This window comes from Pteropus vampyrus, unplaced genomic scaffold, assembly GCF_000151845.1.
Source record: "Pteropus vampyrus isolate Shadow unplaced genomic scaffold, Pvam_2.0 Scaffold462, whole genome shotgun sequence".
Taxonomy (NCBI): domain Eukaryota; kingdom Metazoa; phylum Chordata; class Mammalia; order Chiroptera; family Pteropodidae; genus Pteropus; species Pteropus vampyrus.
In genome coordinates this window covers 1,460,743-1,480,079 of record NW_011889243.1, presented here as the reverse complement: position 1 = coordinate 1,480,079, position 19,337 = coordinate 1,460,743, and the positions used below count along the sequence as shown (strand labels likewise).

Here is a 19,337-nt window from a genome sequence, read left to right as displayed (position 1 = left end):
TTGGTCAGGCAGTGAACACATGACCATTTCCTTCTATCTGGGCACCTAACCATCTGGCTTTCCTCTATACCTTCTACACATTTCCTCCACATTCTTAAGAACACTTATGTCAAAACACTAACTTAAAAGACAGCTGCAAAAGTGCAACTTTAAAGGAATGACCCTGTACTCCCCTATTCCTACCTACAGTTTCCTCTATAGGGAGAGCACTGGATACTTCCGTATGTGTGCACGCACACCCAGCACTCCACTGCCCACACACACTCATCATGCACACACACACGCAGCCCTCAGGGATACCATGGAGGTCAGCCCTGGGGAATGGCCCCCACCTCTGCTGTCTCCCCACCCATTCAAGAGTCCCTATGGCCTGGGGAAGTGGGGTAGGAACCCAAGCCTGGGGAGGAGTCCCACCGTCCTGGGGCAAGGTTAGGTGCTCAGGGCCCTGCAGCTTCCCTCCTTGGCCAAGCCACCACCCATCTTCCTCCCCCAAGGTGTCAGGGTCACCTCCTCCAGGAGGTCTCCCTGGTTCCCAGGAATCATCTTGGTTGGATGTCTGAGACTACATCCTTGAGAAAGGTCTTCTTGGGCAGTCCTTCTAGAGGTCCTGACTTTGGTCTGACAAAACAGGAGGTTCAAACTCCCAAAACAAGAATGGTTGTGAACCACTCCTGAGAGGTGGTGGGGCTCCTTTCCAGGCTTGGGTACCCACCCATCCCACTCCTCCAGGTTGGGCTGGTCAGGCAATGACAATGCATGGGGGTTGACTCCAGCAGAGAGGGCTTCAGTGAGCAAGACGAAAACTGAGGTGATGTGGGAGTACCACATAGGTGGAGGCTGGGCCCCCACAGGCCTTATGGGGCTCACTTTCCATCTTTGTGCCTCAGTGTCCTCATCAGTCATGGGGACACTGTGAAGACCACATCAAGGTGCTTTTGATATAAAGATACCAAATAGGTGTTAGGGTCTCACAGTGTTTTCCTGCGGGATGTCTTCAGGGAGGTCTTCTATTTCCCCAAGAACACAGAGTGCTCAATGTACCCTGAGACACAGAGATGTCACTTCATGTCCCCAAAGGAGAGGACAGAGAGGGTAGAGACAGTAAAGAGAGGCAGCGAGGGGTGGTAGGTTCCCCTAAGAGACAGACAGAAGAATGAATAGGAGAAGAAAGGCGGCCATGGGCCTCCAATGAGCAAGGGCCGGCTGGAATTGCCCAGAACCTGGGCTCAGCCCCCAGCACTGGCTCAGGCCCCAGGGCACTGGGCCCCTGGTCAGGAGCCCAATCTCCAGCTCGACAGCCAAGACCTGCTCATTAATCACCACAGACCACCTCTCCTTCCCTGGCTGTGTCAGCCCATAATAATAAGAGAAGAACATTCATTTATTCACCAACTTCCCACTCAGGAAAAGATATATGACGCTGTAGGAATATATTTATCCTGACACTCAGCTTTCCTCAAAGTGAGGCTAATTTAAACATCTAAGTCAATGGCTCACTCCTCCCCATGACTCTCAATTTTTTTTTAATGGCAGGAAGGTGAAGGATGGAAGGGAAGTTGAAAATACAAGCCTGCTTGGTTTGAGGGTCAGAGGCAATAGACAGGAAAAGGGATCTTGGCTAGGTTTCCTTCTGGCCTCTCACCCACCATCCATCCTGGCCCTGGCTGTGAAACAAAATCAATGCAACAAGTGGGTGCAGAAGAAAGGACTAGGGGCAGAATCCTGCTTTGCAACCAACTGCACCTGTGACAAGCCCCTCTCATCTCTGGCCTCCATTCGTTTGACTGCAGAAAAGAGGTCTGAGCAAACTAGGCACTGCCCAAGTCCCTGCCAGCTCCCAGAGCTGGGTTCCTTTGTCCTCTTCTGGGTATCTCCTCACCTCTGTGCTCCATCCACGTGTTCTGGGGAGACAGAGGAGAAGCAAGGCTGGGCCCTGCTGCAGAGACCCCCCCAGGAACAGCCAAGGCAGCCACCTGTGAGAGAGAGACAGCTACACCTAGGGGAGTTCAGAGCAGGCTGGGCAGTCAGGGTATGCTTCACAGAGGAGGTAAGGTCTGAGTTCAGGCCAGGGAGCAGCCAAACCTCAAGCTCTTTAAAAGCACAGCCTCTGGGACTAGATATCTGGACTCAGATCCCTGCTTTTCCACTTACTCTGTGGCCTTGACAGGTTGCTTATCCTCTCTGTGCCTCAGTTTCCTCATCTGAAAAATGGTGATGTGAGTACCTACCCCATAGGGCTCTTGGGAGGATCAGATGGGGCCACTATCCATGAAAAGCCCCTGGTACCACAATGGCACACACACAAAAAAATACTCAGGCTACACCAGTATGACTTTCATTAGGGATGGCCAGGTGCGAGGTGGGGAATACCCTGGTGAAGCTGGTCTGATCTGAGGCTCCCCACTACTAATCCCCACCTCCGCCCAGGCCCATCTGTCTGAGGTGTCCCAGGGTCGGGTATGCTCTGCCCAGCCCATGGGGAGCCCATGAGGCCCTGACCATGGCAGGAAGATTTCTCTTTGCTACAGGCTGAAACCAAACTACCCTAGCCTCCATCAGTAAGAAATAAAATCATAAGAAATAAAATTCTCTGAAGTCCTGAAAAGCACATGACACAGGGTGAGCAAATAAGTAGCAGGCACTGGAGGATGAGCATGTGACCTGTATAAACGAAACACCCACATACACGCACACACTCACACACGCTGCCTTTCCCACAGCTCCCCTCCCTTCACGGGCCTCTGATCTAGGGTTGCAAGCCCCCAGCTGCCGCTAGCACCCTTGGGCCTGAGAGTGAGGTTGAGGCAAGGTATAGACTGGAAGGGCCCTGCCCAGATCGAAGACCGCAAGGCAGCTGGGAGGATGGACAGGAACCTGAGAGGGCTGCTAAACCCCCACTAGCGGAGCAAACTCAGCCCTGTTTCCTCACCTGAAAAATATGGAGACAATTACCCCAACTTCACACGGTAGCTGTAAATATTAAATGAGGCTGTATGTGAAAACACCAAGCCCAGTGCCTGGCACACAGTAGGTGTTCAACAAGCATCCCTCGATGTCTCTCCTCTAACTTCAGAGGTGTAGGGAAGCTGGGATAAGCTTTCATCTCACATCCGGCTAGAACAGGAGACCCCACTAGAGAACTTGGATCTGGCAACTGGGGAAAAAGGTGCCAGCTTATGTGGAGGCATCTGCATCCCTAAATCTTGCTCTAATGGAGTGTCCTATTTAAACACCTTGATTGGTAACACAGCCATTTTATTAAAAAGTTCCCATGTTATTTTTTTAAGTCATAACTGAACAAACCCTCTCCCCTGGCCACACCTTCAGGGAGCGTGGCATCTGAGTCACACCCTGTAACGAGGATGCCGCTGCTCACCTGGTGCAAGCTGATGCCCAACCCCAGTGAGGCCTGGCATGCGGCCACGCCCCAGAAAGCAACTGCTCGGTCTCAGAGGCCGCCTTCCACCCCAAGCAAGCCTGGGTGACAATTCTAAGGAAGCAGTTTTTTCCTCCTCAAAAGGGAGCTTGGTGGTGACTCACACCTGTTTCCCGGTAGCAGCCTACTTCGGTACTGTCACTCAAGCACACTGGCTCCCTCCACTGTGGGGGCGGAGGGTGCCACTGGGGCTGGGTGGGAGAAGAGTGAACAGACCAGGCTGTATATGGAGGGAGTCAATGAAGGAAGTGAGCCAGCCACAGAGGGTGTCCTGGGCCCACCCAGGGACCCCAGCCTCCACTGGGCCTCTTTGCCTATCTGTTAAAGCAGGGATTGGACCATATCCAGGGGTTGCAAATTAGGCAACAGAATGCTTTGCTTCGTGTGCTAAATGGTTTTTAAAAGATAAGAATCAGTTGCCAACTTTTAGAAATCACATATAAATCTGGATTTCCAGCTTCTCTTGGAAAAATCTGCCCTGGCCACACAGAGCCTGCATTTCCACGTGACAACAAGCAGCTGGGGCTGATGGTAGCCTTCCAGTTCCCCACAGTTCCCACCTAGCCTGCGTCACATGTTTCTATTCCAGGACTGGTCCCCAGGGCACTTATTTGAGTTTGAGACCCCTGAGCCTCTAGTGCTGAGGTCTCAAATCTATAAATCTATATCCAGCCCCTTGTGCCTGCCTTTGGCTGGTGAAAATGGAGCACAGGAGGAAAGAGGGGAGTGGGGATGGGTGGGTAACAAGACTCACAGCTCAGTCCAAAACAAGAAAGAATACAACCCAGGAACATACAAACCACAAAATATATTGTAAAAGGCTTTATTTTATTGTTATTGTTACTAACAAGTATCTATTTTTAGTTCACATCATTCTATTAAGCCAAACATTTGCTCCAGTGCATGGGGTGAGACAGTACTAGGATCCACCACCTGTGAGGGACGAGGCCACAGCAGCCCAACCCAAACACAGGACCACAAATGATCAAAGGCTACCCTAGCAGTCTTGCTGATAGTGTGGGAGCTGGGATGGACATTCTCTGTTACCATATTTGAGGATGTAATAACCAGTTTAACAGGTTGAGTTGTAATTGTGTAAATAGACATAATGAGCAAAAAGCTTTTATCTGTTATGATTGTGCTCTTTCCACAAGGTCTAGACTATAGAAATACCATTTTTTCTGGCCCAAGTCAGGTACAGGACGTTCCAGGTAAATAATCTCCCACCATAAATATGTGCTGGAAGGAGAGATTCCAACGGTTCTCAGAAGAAAGGGCAACAAGGGTTGGGGGAGCCCAGGCAGTTTCCTGGCCTCAGAGGCATGGAGCCAAGTCCCCTCACTAGCTGCCTCTGGCCTCTATGCCCAAGAACTGCCCCCAGGGGAGTAGTATCAGAAGAGATGACCCAAAGGAGTTCACTGAGGGCCTGTTACATGCCCAGCCCTTAGGGCTTCCATCCCTGACATATGGCCTCTTTAAGCCTCAGTTTTCCCATCTATAAAGTAGATGCGAGTGACAGCATAAGGCCTAGCTGTGTAGTATTCAGGGAGTAGGCCTCTACTTCCATTTACCTTGTTCACCCAGGAAAAGGCCCACAGGCTACCTGAGACCCCGTTCTAGCCTATGCTACTAAATTCTGGCTGTGTGAGCCCAGGCCAGACCCTGACCCTCTTTTGCCTCACGTCCCTCATCTGTAAAATGGGACTTTACACCCTCTTCGGTCTTTTGAGCCCTAAAACTTGATCCAGCCCTGAAGTCACCTGGGCAGGCTTGGCTGTGGCCAGAACATCCAGAAGTTGCCTGGTACCTGGGGGTGGAAGAGGAAAAGGAGAGGGTTGAGGTGGCACTGGGTGGCCCTTGCTGAGTAAAGGCAGATCAGGCTGAGGGGTGGGTGGAGGGCAGTGAAATGAGGACAGTGAGTACAGGCCAGTCTTTTAGGACCCTGCCTGTGTTGGTCAGGTCTGGATGCAATGTAAGGCCATGGCACACACCAAGCACATCTTATGCTCAAGACCCAAGGGCAAGGGCAAGATACTGTCTTATAGCTTCAGAGGAGCAGGCCTTAGGTAAGCTTCCTTCAGGAAGCCTACCTTGACCACTTCCCTCTCTGAGTCAGGACCCCACTCCCCACAAGCCTACATCAATATTCTGACCAGGCCTTCAGGATACAGATGGAGTGAACGAGGCCCTGAGAAGAGCCAGCCCTGCCCAAGGTCCTCTGCACAGGGCCTCCCCGCTTCCTATGCTTCACGGCCAGGAGGTCTGAACTGGAGGCTGGGAAAACAAAGACTAGAGAGGGAGACCTCCATTGTAACACCTAGTCACAATGCTACCTGCCCATGGCGCTGGAAGCTCCCTCAGAAACAGACTGTTCTGTCACCCCAGTACCAGCTTCAGGATTCCGCCTGGTACATAGTAGGTGCTTAACAGATGTCTAAAAATAAGTGGAGGACTAAAGGTGAGGAGGCATGGAAGAAATGCTCAGAAACAGAGGTGCCCACCCACCCTCCACCAGCCAGGCAGGCGGCCCCACCCATCCCGTCCCTGCCTGGTTGGCAAAAGCTGCAGAATTAAGCACAAGTTATAATTAAGACGGGATGTTTGAAGAGAAACATAATCTCCGTTTCCGTGGGATCTGCGGGCACAACAGTAATTAACGTCTCATTAACATTCGCCTAATTAAGCAGTTTATGAAAGTGTATGGATTTGCATACAGCCACACCAGCCTCGCTCAGGCAGCAAATTAACCCCTCAGGCCTAGCAAACTGGGAGGTCGAGGGCTGGGTGAGGTGTGAGGAGGGGGTAGGGCAGAGCGCCAAGGGTCAGCAGAGGCTGGAGAAACTGGATAATCCTCACCCTGCCACACCCAGCACATCCTCCAGCCCCACCTACTTGCCCCCTCTCCAGCCTGAGATTGGACGGTTCATTCTTTCCCTCTCCCCTCTGCCCACTCACTGAGCCAAAGTCACGGTTTCTCAAAAACTACCTTTTACAAAAAGTAAAGGTCAATGATCCCAGCCCCCCACCATCCCAGGCTTTTCCCATCTCCCACTGACAAACCCTGAGTGTCTACCTGCACTGTCCACTCCTCTGCCTGTTCCTAAGTGCTCACGCTTCCTCCCCCACACCTCCCCCTTTCCATTTGAGGAAATCTTTTCAGCTTCGGGTGCTTTTACCTGCATTATCTCACTCAGCCCACCCAGCTCCCTGAGGGCAGGGTTAGCAACATTCTCATCCTGTCCTGAAAGAGAGGCTCAGAGAGGTCCAGACTCTGCAGGAGATCCCAGAGCTGGTCAGCAGCAGAACTCCTGCTCTGTGACCCTGAAGCCCCTCCTACTTCTCAGGCAGTGAGCTTTTGGAGACACAAACACTCTACTGCTAGCAACAACATGTGTGGCCCCTACCATGGGGAAAGGTGGCTGCTCCTTCTCACTTCCCCTGGACACTAATTAACCACCTCCCAGGGGCCTTCTTAACGCACAATCCAGAGGCCACTGCGGGAGCTGAACTGGAATCAGTCACCTATGATGAGCCAAAGCGGGAGGCCTCCATTCCCCAAGGGCGAAGAAAGAAAGTGGACTCTTACTGTGATGTCCAAGATCAAGAACATTTCCCTCTAAAGCACCTGGAAGCCTTGAGCACTGTCCGCATTAACTGCCTGACTCCTTGATCCCTGCTCCCACTTGCAGGCAAGCCCACCATTTGTGCACTTGGGATGCCTGTCAACTCTCTGCCCATTCCAAGGGCAAATCAAGACGACTTTTCTCAGTGACAATAAATTAGATAGATAGATCCATCAAGAGCCTTAAAAATGCTCATTCCCAACAAGCTATAAAAAAGCATTAGTCATAAAGGTGAGAAATTTGACTTTGTTACAATTTAAGTCATCTGTGCAACAAAAGACATCACAAAGGAAAAAGAGAAGCCATAGACAAACCAGAAAAATATAGCTGCAGTATATACAGCTGACAAAGAAATTGTTTCAAGCCTATATAAAGAATTCTGCAAATCAATAAGAAAAAGACAAATCATCCACTTTTTGTAAAAGGCAGATAATAAGAACAGGCAACTGGCAGATGCGGAAACCTGAAGAGCCACAAATACATGACAAGACTCAGCTCAGAGCAGCAGGGTTCCTGGAAATGCCAAGTAAAACTTTGAGATACAACTCTGTGCCCATTAAGTTAGTAGACATCGAAAAAGTTACTGTGCCAAGGGTTGTTGGGGCTGTGGGGCAACGGGACCTCTCCTACATTGCTGTTGGAAGTGGAACTTGCCACAAGCATTTTAGGAAACAATTTGGCCTATAAAGCTGAAGATGCTTGTACTTTACCACAGTGATCCCCAATCGTTTTGGGACCAGGGACTGGTGCTCCTATGAGAATCTAATGCTTCATGATCTGAGGTGGAGCTGAGGCAGTGATGCTAGCACTGGGGAGCGGCTGCAAATACAGATGAAGCTTTGCTCGCTGCCTGCCACTCACCTCCAGCTGTGCGGCCCAGTTCCTAACAGGCCATGGACTGGTACCAGTCTGTGGCCCGAGAGTCAGGGACCCCTGCCCTACCACCACAATTCCACACCAAGAGAACTCCCCGCTCCCACCACCACCCACAAGGATGGACAATGCTGGCAGTGGCCTCGTTTGTAAGAGTGAAAGGGGAAACACTGCAAGTGTCCACCAGCAGGAGAATGGATCCACTGCACGATGGACAAATTAACTGCAGCAGACTGAACACGTGCATTTACTTTCACTCTTCCAAAACCCCATTACAACAATAAAGGATTTTTTTTTTTTTTGTACATAAATCCTCAAGGACAAAGAATGGAAGAAAAGGAAACAGCGACATAATTTTGAAAGTTGGAAAGCAGGCGAGTGAGTGGTAATTGATTTGGCAAAGCTGAAAAAGCAGAGTCCCAAGTCTGGTCCTGCTACCTGGCATAACCCGCCAAAGGCTCAGTACCTGGTAGTACCAGGCAGCCCTAGACATAGGAATGAAGGACTAGTTGGAAGGCTGCATAAGAAGCAGGTAGATCCCAAGGAGCCTCCATCCCCAGCTCTGCCCTGAGAAGACTCCAGTTTTGTGGAGTTTTCCTCTGGAGAGAATCAAGCTGCCTGGGAGATGCCAGGCCAGATGGAGGGTGGGGACCATACTGAAAACTAAAAGAATGGGTGAAAGTTTGTATGCTGCATCTGAGGTCTCAACACCAGCCTTCCAGTCAGCTCCAGGAGGCTCTGCCATCAGGGCTCCCCAGTGAACCAGACTAGGCAGATCAGCCACAGGGAAGCCACAACTGAGGAGTTGAAGAGAGCGGTCACAGAGAGTATCCAGTAATGGAGGTGAGCCTCTAAATAAACAGGAACTGAGCAGGTCAGAAGCTTCAGGAAAAGATTTCTTCCAGATGAAAATGATACAGGACTTTATGTATTTACCTATGTCTAGAGGAGATTTACTCAGCTGAGGAAGAGTTGGGAATTGAATTAGTGATAAGCATTTAAAAATAAAAAACTAAGGCCCCCCACTCCCTTCCGCACACTTGAAAACGACAATTACTAACTTCAGAGAAAACAGAGCTGTCAAGAAAAGTAATCAGAGTATGCTACCTGGCTCAGCTGGAAGGTTCAGCCAACTAAAAATGCTAAATCCTCAGCTTCTATAGTAAAAGTCACTAGGTAATGCCTGAAACAGGAAAATCAAGGAGCAGCCATATAAGCCAGTTACCTAGAAGTAGGAAGTAAACAATCCATAAAGAGTTGAAAGTTTTCTCCAGAGGAGTGGCAAATGGCCCAGGGAAGAACAGAGGATTGTAGAGTTTGTGACAAAGCAACACCAGTGCCCACCTCTGCCCCAGTGTAGCCACCTCTGCCCTAAACGCCCCCCTCCTCTGCCCTAACCTGTAAGTGTTTCTTGTCCCGTGCACCCTCATCCACCAGCACCCCAGCCTCCAGGCCAGTGTCTGCCTCCATGCCTGCTGGATTTCAACACCTGGGCCCTCTCCCCTTCCTAAAAGGGGCAGAAGCAGATCCCCTTCCACGGACAGGGAGGCATTCAGCTTCTTCTACCTCTTCCTCTGCTCCCTCGTCTGGGGCTTCCTGAGGGCAGGGGTCTGCCCAAGCCAGCACCTACTGAGTTTTTCTTTCATTCAACAAATAGTTATTGAGCACCTCTCTGTCCTGGGCACTGGGGCCAGGGCTGTGAACATGGCAGCTGAACGTTAAGCAAATAAAGTAATAAATACAAATTGTGGGGAGAGTCCTGAGGGAAGAGAGCCAGGTCTGTGGAAGCAGAAATCTGATTTCTTCGCAGGGACACGGAGGGGTGGGCTAGGACTCTGGCAGGGAGAAGGGCATCCAGGCTTGGAGAAGGGAGGAAAGGAACAGGTGGTGGGAAGCGGGAGTGTATTCTGTCTCCCAAGACTGTCGTGTCTCCTTTCCTTTGCTCCCCACCTATCACACCTCTGGGGCCAGGCTTGTCAGAGCACAGCAGGAGAAATTCAAGGCCCAATCTTTAAAAGGACACTGATGCCCACCTTTCATTCCTCACTCAGGTTAGATGAGGTGCTGCAGCCATGGGGGGAGGGTAAGGCCACGGGGTGTAGGCGCAGGGTCCCTCCACCACAGATTTCTCTGCCTGCTGCAGCCCCGTCACTGCAGGTATCTTCCTGCCCTGTCCGTCCTCCATAAACCCTGCTTTCATTTGAGCCTTCCTTCTCACGATGGGACAATTTATGAGCCCTGGCATGTAGTCCCAGCTGCAGCCAGACCCAGACCAGGCTCAGGGCCACAGAGTTAAACAAAGAGCTAATGACCACTAGTACCATCCCAGCTGGAACAGAGGATGCTGTCCACAACAGGGAGGAGTCCAGAGAGGGAAGCCCCCGCCAGCTGCCACAAAGTCAGCAAAGACTTCCAGAGGGACCACACTGAAGCCCAGCCTTGGGGTGAGTGGGATTCTGCCAAGAGCTCATGAACAGGAAGGAAACCCCACGTGGCCCATTCCCACCTCCAGGCCTTTGCTCTTGCTGGGCCACCTACCCAAAGGGCCCCCCTTCTCCTACCCAGGTAACCCGCTTCAAGTCCTTCTGAGGCTGCTCTTTCAAGCAGCCTTCCGTGACCTCTCTGTCTCCCCCATGACTTGGGCCTCTCTCTTTACTTCCCGTAGCACACAGTGGGTACTCTAGGAGATCTGTTCGCCAATAGAATGGCCAGGATCAGCAAGGGGGCAAAGGGGAAAGATTCTCATGGGAGGACTTTCCCCCAAACCCTGCTATACCCCAAGTTGGGCTAGGCAATGTCAAAGCCAACTAGAGCCAAGGATGGAAGCAGGGGGATTGACACAGAAAGAATGAGGGAAGAGAGCCAGCTCCTCAGCCCCTCATCCACCCCTAATGGACAGCAACCCACACTTGACAATTCTGGACAGCTGTCATCCATTTGCCTTGTGCCCCACCCCCATTTCACACCATGAGCAGAAACAGTCCCTGGGAAAAGGGGCCAGGGAGGGCCTGAAATAGCCATCATCACCCAGGTACCTCATAGAAGACCTGCCTTATGTGCACTTGTTTAATTCTGAAACCCTGATCTGCCCCATTTTCCAGATGGGGAAACTGAGGCTCAGCAAGGTTTAGTGACTTGCTTGCAGTCACACTGTGATAGGTGGTAGGTCTGGGATCTAGGGTCAAATATGCTGGCCCGGGGAGCTGGGTTCTTCACAAGGGCTGCCTGAGATGGGGGTCCCCAAGATGGTGGGACATATGACTTGGGGCCTGAGTCCCAGGAAGCAAATAATCTATGATGCTCTCAGCTAGAGTTGGGGACCCCATGGGGCCTCTTCCAAAACCAGTGCTTTCTCTCCAGGAAAAGAACCTACTAAGTGCCTCCTCACTGCCTGGAAGATCAAATCGTTGCTGCCATTTATAGATGAGGAAAGTGAGGCTCTGAAAGGCTAAGAGGCTTGCCCAGGTCACACACTAGGAAGGATGGATTCAGACCCAAGCCTGACTCTAGACCCAGAGGCCTCTTCCTAGGAACGATTCATCCTCCTTAACTCAGCAGGTCAGCAGGCCCTTCCTGAGCCATGGACTGGCCAAGGTAGGGCTTAGCCATTCAGGGCCAGGGACACAGGAGGCTGAAGCTCCCAGGCTAGCCTGACAGGCTGCCTGCCAGGCCAGAGAGAGTGCCCAGACACCTGTCACCCTACACTCCTGCCTGGGCCATTCAGGGGGGTGGGTCCCAAAGGAGTCAGCTGGTCCCCATCTTCAGGCCTTCAAATGATGACTTTCAACCATTCTCTGGGCTCAAGTCACCCAGAAAGCTTAACCCCAATCCACCCCCCTGATACAACACCTCTTCACTGACAGGCATCTGAGTGGGTAAGACAGGTCAGGGAGAGGATGAGCCCAAACAAAGGTGAGATGAAAGCATCACAGCCCTGGCAAAGGAGCAAGCCCGTCTGGAGTGGGTCTTGGGCCAGGGGCTCAGAAGGTTCCTTCCAACCTCCTTGACATTCAAGGACCCTGGACCTTCAAAGGTCTGTGATTCTAAAATCCCATGATTCTGGGAATTCTGGTATGTGCCACCACTTCTGGGCATCGACTACATGTGTGACATTATATAGCATGGGATTCACACCCTCCAGTGGCCCAGCAGGAGGTAGGTTTAACCCACTTTTCTCATAGGGAAAGGGGATCTGTCCGAGGTCCCAGTGATGAGAGGCAGGCTGGGGTCTGACTCCAGTGCACTGTCTGCAGCAGCTGTGCCCTGAGCCCACAGCCTGCATGTCCTTATGCTTCACACTCTCCTAGGCTAGGGAAGGAAGGATGGGGTGGGGTCTGCAATAGATTCCTCTGGTCTAGAAAACCGAGGCTCTGAGAGCCATGATTTCTCACTCCTAAAATCCCCATAGAGTCCTCAGAGAGCAGGAAGGAAGTACCTACCCTGGTCCTGCCCTCCCAGATCTCCGAGCTCTGCAAACTAGGAGAGCTCCCATTGTTCGTGGAAATCCTTGAAGAGAGACAGGTGGGGCTTGGCCTCAGGGCCCCGAAGCTGGGCCAGGAGGCTGGAGTGGGGCTGGCAGGGACCCCAGAAGCCACTGCCAGCCCTCTGCCTGCATGTGAGCAAGGTGCCATTGGGCCCATCCCACAGATGCTATAACTTGGGAAGGATAATTCTGGACTCAGCTCAGTATCGTGGGCATAGGGCCTGCTCCCATCCCAGGTCTGGTCCTGAAAAGCTGTGGGGTATTATTAGGCAGGCCATCTGCCCTCTCTGGCCTTGAGTTTCTCTCTGTTCTGTGGACTGGATCATCCTCCTCCAGCCAGGCTCCGGATCTGGTGTTAGAATCCTCAAAGTGGCCACTCTCTGATTCAGAGGCCACCGGAGAGGGAGAACGCCCACCTCCACTGTGGACCTCACCTCCAGGCCTACAATGAATGCCACTCAAACAGCATCCTCCATGCGCAAAGAGAAACCCTGCAGCCCTCCTCCTGGGTCAGTGTAACCAAAGGCGCTCTGGGGCCAACACTGGTTAATGGCTAGGAGATCCTGCCAGCTTTCTCTAACCTGCTATCCCTTGGATTGACCTGGGTAGACAGTCCCACTCTGACTGGACTCCCACACCCCATGGGTTAGGCAGCATGATGAAGTAGTGAGAGTTTGGAGTTTGGTATCAGATAGCCCAGGTTCAAATGTCAACCACCAATCCCTAAAATTCCAGAGCAGTTTGGGTCAAACCTTTTAACTTCTCTCTACCTCCGTGTCCTCATCCATAAATGAAGGCCATTTGCACTCCCCTAAAAGGAGGGGATGTGTGTGAGCAAGCAAAACAGTGTGGCTGAGTGGGGAACTCTGCCCAGGCCTCCCTGAGCAGCAGGCCTGCCCCCGGGGCCTCCCCAACCTGACACTTTGGCTTCCACTTTCAACGCCCAAAACCTACAGACTGTGTGTGTATGTTGGGAGGGGTGGACATCTGTAGTTTACAATAAAGTGAGGTTTGCCTCTCACTAAAATGAAGTTTGTCACCTCTATCATAAATTGTCCTTCTCAGCTGCAGAAAAAGGTCCATTAACACATTTTTTTCCTTCTCCAAATGAGGCAAGAATGGGTAGGTTTAAAAATCCCTGTAGACAGTAAAAAAAGCCCCAAAATTCCCCTCACACTCTAGCTGCCCCCCAGAAGCCAAAATCACTGTAATAACCTGTCTGGGATAGACTGGGGAGAGTGCCTCAACATGGTTCCTTATGGTGATAATCAGTAGGAAACCACCTTGGCTCTGGGGTTTGGAGGCCAGGGAGTAGGCTCCAGTCACTCGCTTCTACCATACCCCAATCTTCCACCCACCCAGCCTCCCCTGGGTTACGGACATTTGCTCTCAGAGTCCAGGTCCCTAGATTGTGCTCTCCCTTGAGGCCTCACTCTCCACATATGAGCTACGGAGCTGCCTGTGTGACTGCTAAGAACTAGTGGGGCCCTAGATGTTCTGTCTCTGGGAGGGGCAGGCTGGTGGCGGAAGGGGGTTGCCTGGAGCTCTGAGCACTTTCAATTCTGATATTATAACAATGATAGCCAACATTTAATGAGTACCTACTATGTACAAGGATTGACTGAACTAACTAACTTAATCTTGTCTGTCCCCATGTTCTTTACAGATGAGGAGGCCAGCCACAGTGAAGTTAAGTGAAAGCTGGTAATTGCGAACGTAACAAAGGTAGGCCAAGCTGAGCCCCAGCCCACCTCAACACCCATGTGGCCCAGCCCAGCTGCAGCCCCAGATCCACAGGAAGGAACGCATGATTGTCCAGCTTTTGGCATCTTCCAGCATGGTAGTACTGTGAGACAGGAGCTATTACTAGACAATGATACATAGGGATAAAGGTTCTTACTTGGGGTCACGCAGCCCAGGAAAGGGATGATTTTAAAAAGCAGAGCTCTCCTCCAATGCCCTCACCCTAGGAACCTGCCGCCCCAGGAGCAGCTGACCCTCCCTGGGCTCAGAAGCCCTTACCTGTCCTGCCATTTCAGGGGTCTCAGCCCCCTGACCCCCCTTAAAGCTGAACAGCACCCCTCAGGCTCCTACCAGCCCTCAGAAACAGTCCCTCTCCTCAATCTCACACCTCCACACTCCGAAGGAGTCACTGAGTCATGAGTTCCGGGAGGGCTCCTAACCCACCTGAACTCCACCCACCAGAACAGCAATTACAAGAGTCTCAGTGGCAAGCCACACCCCACCTGCCACCCTCCTTAGCTGCTCCCAAGGCAGGAGGCTCACACTCTGATCCCTGCCATGCCAATCCTCTGCAGACTGCAGGCTAGCACATGCTCTCTCTGGAAAGAATGGGTGAGGGAAGCTGGAGGCCACAGAGGCCAGTCTAGGGGTTGGTGAGAGTGTGCAGGGAGGAGTTCCCAGAAAGTTTCCTTGGCTCCTCAAGTGAGCAGTTGAGTGTGGGTCTTCAGTCACATGAAATGCTGATCTGGCACTGACCACACCTGACAGGTCTCTATCCCCTGCCCAATGCCCACTCTGTCTCCAGCCAAGTCCTCCAGCCCCTTGCCCACCTCACCCAGGGCCTATTGTCTCTCAAGAAGCTTCTAGTTTAAATTCTATCTCAGAATCAAGGAAGAGCACCCACCCAATTCCACCCACACACCCCTGGACACAAGAGATTGTGGGCCATACTGCAGGAGTCTTCCTCCAACTCCTAATGCACACATCCACATCCACACATATATGCTCACACATACAATCCCGGGTGCTTGTACCTGAGCACAGAGTGCCCACTATACACACAGTCCACTTGCCCACCGGGTTTAGGCCAGCAATATCAGTAATGACAGTAGAAGGCCAATAGGTCACGGGCTGACTGCCACTTAGCAGCAATAGATGAAAAGAAGCTTCCTGACCCCAGGCTGAGCCCTGACCCTGGTCACAGGAATCATCAATGGGTGCTCCTGGATTTCTGGCCTCGCCTTTACCTGGGTCCAACTGTCTGCAGAGAAAGTGGTTAAGGGGCTGGAGTCGGCGCCCAGCATCAGGCCCTAAGGTTCCTCCAAATCAGCAACCCACCCACAGCCTCAGTGCTCCTTGTTCCTGCCTCAGAGAAGCCAAGGGCTCTACCTCAAGTCACACAGCAAACGGGGCCAAGCTGGCAATAGAACCCGGGTCTCTCATCTCCTGGACCTGGGGCTCAGGGGCAATATATGTTGTGAGAGAAGCAGAGCCACAGGCCAAGTGTTCATGTCATGGTCGGTCTTATCTCCTAGAGCTTAGGATGGAAGCACCTCAGGCCTAAAAGAATAGGCCCAAACCCTCCCCTCTCTCCATTAGGAATTCCCTTGCCAGTCTCCTTGGCCCTAGCCATCAAGCCCCTACTTGCATACTTCTGATGACAGCAAGCTCACCACCAAAGCAGCCTGTCCCATCTGTAGCTCTAATTGGGATCCCCCTTCCTGGATTTGGCTCTGCCCCAGGGCGGTTGGCACCTATTGCAAGGGTTTGGGGAAGGGTTCCGGCCCCTCAGAGATTTCTGAAGCTAGTGCAGCTCCTGAACCTGCCATTTTCTAGGTTGTAGGTCCTTGTCTCTCCTTGCCTTCCACTTCCTGTAAGTGTCCCTGCGGACCTGGGTGGGGCCCAGGCTGGCTGAGGGGCAAAAGGCTAGTTCTTCGCACTCTCTGAAATAAGACAACTTTGTAAAGAAAGCCCTGGCCCCAGAAGCTCTGGCAGTGTGGGCCCAGCACACTCAGCCCTGGACAGCAGATACCCCACTGTCCCCCAGATGCCCAGTTCCAAGACCCCATCCCTCCATCAGCATCCCAGCCATGCCCTCATTAGCACAGCCAGCTGTCCCTGAGCCCCAGGCTTGTTGAGTTACAGCCCATCCATCCCTCCCAATGTCCTCGCCACCGCCACCATAGGCCCATATTATGTCGTGCACATCTGTCAGCCTGTGGCTGTCATCACCACCGCTGTTTCCAGGGAGACAGACTCATTTATGACATTATCAAAAAGTCCAGCCCTTCCCTCCCCCTCCCAACCCCTACTCATACCTCCCTTTATGAGGACAGAGATTTGGACTGTAAATATCACCACGTCTTCCCTGCAGATTCCAACGGGCCTGAACGTACTGCCACTGCCGAGGCCAACAAAACCACAAACGTGTTGCCACAGCAATGTTAATGGCGCATTAAGGCTTCACTCCAGCTGCCCTGGCCACCTTCCCTGGCATGCCCAGGGCCACTGGAGAGTCCCCAGCCCACCCCTCGCCATTGCACTCACTACTGTCCTGCAACCTCTAAGACAGAATCTGCCCACAGGAGAGGCCGGTTGGGGAATGGATTGCCCTCCCATGGCTTTGGCAGGAAGGAGAGAAGGGAGCTGACCCTGGCTGAGCCCTCAATTTGGAGGCCCAACATTACAGGCCCTTTACATATCAGCCACCAAGTTCTCCCAACATTCCAGCAGGAAGCTGGTGTTAAGAGGAGAAAACTGAGCCTCTAAGATGGCACGTCTGGTCTATGGTGGAGCTAGGATTCAAACCCAGAACCGTGGACTACAAAGCTCCTTCCACCACAGTCCTGGCCCCCCAAGGCCTGAGGGTTAAGGGGTGATATGTACTAAGCATTTTACATGTTTACATGTAATAAATTAAACCTCATGATGACTCCATGAGGCCAGCACTACTAATAAAGATGGGACACTGAGGCGTAGCCGGGGCCACACAGCTTGTAAGTGGGGGAGCCACGATTCAAAGCCAGGCAGACTGGCCCCGGAACCCAGCTCTAAACAAGAGCAGCCTTCTAGCCTGACAGGTGATGCACTGGAAGATTCAGCCCTTTCCTCGAGCCCACCCTGCAGAGATGACCCTTGTCACTGAGCTAACACTAAAGGAGAAAACAGTGTTGGACCTGACACTCTAGGTGCTCACACCAGCCTCCTCGATCCACAGTCTTAATCACAGGGGAATCATGAGGAGTAAACATTCAAGATTTAGTCACCATCAAGTGCCAGACAGGTGGGATATGGGGTATTGCTATTACTATCATTGCTATCATCACAGTGTAGGTTCTATCCTGTCGTTGTAGGCATTCTGACCTCACATCACACAGGAAGGCACACACTCCCTCTCCCCATGGCCCCAGGACACTGAGGGTGCTTCACTCACTCTCTTACCAGGCCTGCTACAATTGTATTAGTTTCCTATGGCTACTGTAACAAATCGTCACAAACTTGGTGACTTAAAACAACAAAAATTTATTCTCTCACTGTTCTGGAGGCCAGAACTCTAAAATTGGTTTTACTTGGCCAAAATCAAGGTGTGAGCAGGGCTGGTTCCCTCTGGAGGCTGTAAGGGAGAATGCCTTCCTTGACTTTTCCAGCTTGACTTTTCCTCACATAGTTCCTCTGGTGACCGCCAGCATTCTTTGGCTTATGGCCCCATCACTCCAATCGCTTCCTCTAGGGTTATATCACCTTCTCCTCTCTAATCAAATCTCCCTCTGCCGCCCCCTTATAAAGATACCAGTGATTGCATTTGGGGCCCACTCAGACCACCCAGAACAATCACTCCATTTCAAGATCCTTGATTTAACCACAACTGCAAAGACTTTTTCCCTGTGACGTAACCCTCACAGGTTTCAGGGATTAGGACATGGGCCTATTTGGGAGCCATCAGTCAGTCTCCCGCAGTCACCAACTACCTACTCGACACCCCTCTTAGTTACCAGCCCTCCTATGAACATCAAACTTCACATGTTCATAACTGAGTGCCTCATTTTACTCCAAGCCTGACCTGGCTGGCTTCCCCATTTCAGGTGGTGGAACCCCCATCAGCCCTGCTGCCAAAAACCATGGGATCAACCCTGACCTCCTCTTTCCCTCATGCTCAGAGTGGATCCACCATCAGCATAGCATGTCTTGTTGGTTTAACCTTCAAAATCTATCCAGAATCTAACCACTTCTCACCACCCCCACAGCCACCCCCTGGTCCAAGCCACTACCCTCTCTTCTAGAGTGTAGCAACAGCCTCCTCCCTGGGCTTGCGGCTTTTGTCCCTGCCTCTCAGTGTCCTCAACACTACAGCCGAGGGATCCATAAAACCCAAGTCACAGATGTCACTCTGTCAAAACCCTGCAGTAAACTCAGGTCTAACTCAGAGCAAAAGCCGAAGTCTTCACAAAGGTCTGCAAGTTCTGGCCCCATTTGTACTCTGACATCAATTTCCACCCCTCTCCCTCCCTCCCTCTCCTTCTCTTGCCACATTGGCCTCCTCGTTCCTCACATAGATCAGGCATGCTCCCACCCGGGGACCCTGTTCCTTCAGCCTTGAATGCTCTCCCCAGGTATCCATGTGGCTCCCTCACCTCCTTCAGGTCTTTACCTAAAAGTTGCTTTCTCCGTGAGGCACCCCCTCACCAATGTTTCCTTTCCCCTTTCTCCGCTTTATCTTTTTCTCCTCGACATTATCACTATCTAACAAATATGTATTTGCTTATGCATCTTGTTTAAGTCTGTCTCCTCTACTAGAATGTAAGCTCCATGATGACAGCCTCTCAAGTCCAAAAACTGTGCTTGGACTAATACGTGCTCAATAAATATTTATTGACTCATTCACTCCATAGACAATTATGGAGCCAGGCACTGAGGAGATACTAGGACCCAACAGTGAACCAGACACAGCCCCTGACAAAGACCATCCAGAGTGTTAAGCACTGTGGCAGGGAAGCCCAGAGTGCCACCAAAGTTCAAAGAAGGGAGGAACCAACTCAGCTCAGGGAGCTAAGAAAAGGCTATGCTGAGGAAGGCTTTGCAGAATAAGTAGGAGCTCACTGGCTAGATAAGGAAACAGCTTCATATCTGGCAGAAGGAATAAGAGGTACAAAAACAGGAAACAAAATAGTAAGACATGTTA

General features: G+C 51.7%; 1 long non-coding RNA gene across 1 annotated transcript in view; it reads right to left on the bottom strand.

Annotated features, from left to right (window-relative positions):
• Positions 1 to 4,335: 4,335 nt before the first annotated feature.
• Positions 4,336 to 19,337, bottom strand: part of LOC111732472 — a 50,368-nt gene continuing 35,366 nt past the window's right edge. The window contains exon 3 of the long non-coding RNA XR_002777566.1: positions 4,336 to 5,243. This is a non-coding gene — a long non-coding RNA (uncharacterized LOC111732472). The remainder of the gene's footprint in view (positions 5,244 to 19,337) is intronic.